General features: G+C 41.0%; 1 pseudogene; it reads right to left on the minus strand.

Moving 5' to 3' along the window:
- Positions 1-298: 298 nt before the first annotated feature.
- On the minus strand, positions 299-2016 carry LOC141555678 (elongation factor 1-alpha 1 pseudogene; annotated as a pseudogene).
- Between the last annotated feature and the right edge of the window lie 217 nt (positions 2017-2233).

Below are 2233 nucleotides of genomic sequence, written 5' to 3' on the forward strand. Positions count from 1 at the left end.
TACACACATATATTGTATCTAGCATATATTGTAATATATTTAACATGTATAAGACTGCCTGCCATCTGAGGGAGGGGGTTGGGGGATGAAGGGAAAAAATCTGAACAGAAGTAAGTGCAAGGGATAATGTTATAAAAAATTACCCATGCATATGTACTGTCAAAAAAATTTATAATTATAAAATAAAATTAAAATTAAAATAAAAAAAAGGAAAAAAATCTATATTATCCAAGGTGGTAAGTTCTACTTATGGGAAGTATGAAAAAATTTAGTTCCTGTCTTTAATAGGCTTAAATTCTTTTTTTTTTTTTTTTCGCATTAAACTGTTTTAATGGTCTCAAAATTCTGTGACAGATTTTTGGTCAAGTTGTTTCCATTTAAAAATTACTGATTTTAAAAACTAATAACTTAAAACTGCCACGAAACAAATGGTCCACAAAAACATTCCTTTCCTCCTGAAGCTTTCACGATGCATTGTAATCATTAACCAGTCTTTTACTATTAAACTTAAATGGCCAATTGAGACAAACAGTTCTGAGACCGTTCTTCCACCACTGATTAAGACTGGGGTGGCAGGTTTTGTACAGAATATTCATTTAGCCTTCTGGGCCTTCTGGGCAGATTTTGTGACCTTGCCAGCTCCAGCAGCCTTCTTGTCAACTGCCTTGATGACACCAACTGCAACAGTATGCCTCATATCACGAACAGCAAAACGACCCAGAGGAGGATAATCAGAGAAGCTCTCCACACACATAGGCTTGCCTGGAACCATATCAACGATGGCAGCATCACCAGATTTCAGGAATTTAGGGCCATCTTCCAGCTTCTTACCAGAACGACGATCAATCTTCTCCTTCAGTTCAGCAAACTTGCAAGCAATGTGAGCAGTGTGACAATCCAGAACAGGTGCATAGCCAGCACTGATTTGGCCTGGATGGTTCAGGATAATGACCTGTGCAGTGAAACCAGCAGCTTCCATAGGTGGGTCATTCTTGCTATCACCAGCCACATTACCACGGCGGACATCTTTGACAGACACGTTCTTGACGTTGAAACCAACATTATCCCCAGGCAGAGCCTCACTCAAAGCTTCATGGTGCATTTCAACAGATTTTACTTCAGTTGCGACATTGACTGGGGCAAAGGTGACCACCATGCCTGGTTTCAGAACACCAGTTTCTACCCTGCCAACAGGTACAGTACCAATGCCACCAATCTTGTAGACATCTTGGAGGGGTAGACAAAGGGGCTTATCAGTTGGACGAGTTGGTGGCAGGATGCAATCCAAAGCTTCAAGCAGTGTAGTTCTATTAGCATTCCCATCCTTTCGGGTGACTTTCCATCCCTTAAACCAAGGCATATTAGAGCTTGGCTCCAGCATGTTGTCACCATTCCATCCTGAAAGTGGCACAAAAGCTACTGTATCAGGGTTGTAGCCAATTTTCTTGATATAAGTACTGACTTCCTTGACAATTTCCTCGTATCTCTTCTGGCTGTAGGGGGGCTCAGTGGAATCCATTTTGTTTACACCAACAATCAGTTGTTTCACACCTAATGTGTAGGCCAGAAGGGCATGCTCACGGGTCTGCCCATTCTTTGAGATACCAGCTTCAAATTCACCAACACCAGCAGCAACAATCAGGACAGCACAGTCAGCTTGAGATGTGCCTGTAATCATGTTCTTGATAAAGTCTCTGTGTCCAGGAGCATCAATAATAGTCACATAGTATTTGCTGGTCTCAAATTTCCATAGGGAGATATCAATAGTGATACCACGCTCACGTTCGGCCTTCAGTTTATCCAAGACCCAGGCATATTTGAAGTAGCCCTTTCCCATCTCAGCAGCCTCCTTCTCGAACTTCTCAATCCCACCACATTTGTAGATGAGGTGACCAGTAGTGGTGGACTTGCCAGAGTCTACATGTCCAATGACGACAATGTTAATGTGAGTCTTTTCCTTGCCCATTTTTGTGGAGGTTTAGCGATGGTTTTCACAACACCTGTGTTCTGACGGCAAACCCGTTGTGAAAAAGAACCAATAGGCTTAAATTCTACTAAGAAATACAAGATATGAATAGATAGATATATTTATAAAAAATTGACAAGGAGGAAATATTACTAATAAATAAAATATCATAAGGTAGTGGTTCTAAGAACTGAGTGAAGGACTGCATAATAGGCATAAACATAACCCGAGTAAAGGAGCAGGAGCAGTAGATAGACAGCTGAGCTT

This window comes from Sminthopsis crassicaudata, chromosome 2 (assembly GCF_048593235.1).
Source record: "Sminthopsis crassicaudata isolate SCR6 chromosome 2, ASM4859323v1, whole genome shotgun sequence".
Lineage (NCBI taxonomy): Eukaryota > Metazoa > Chordata > Mammalia > Dasyuromorphia > Dasyuridae > Sminthopsis > Sminthopsis crassicaudata.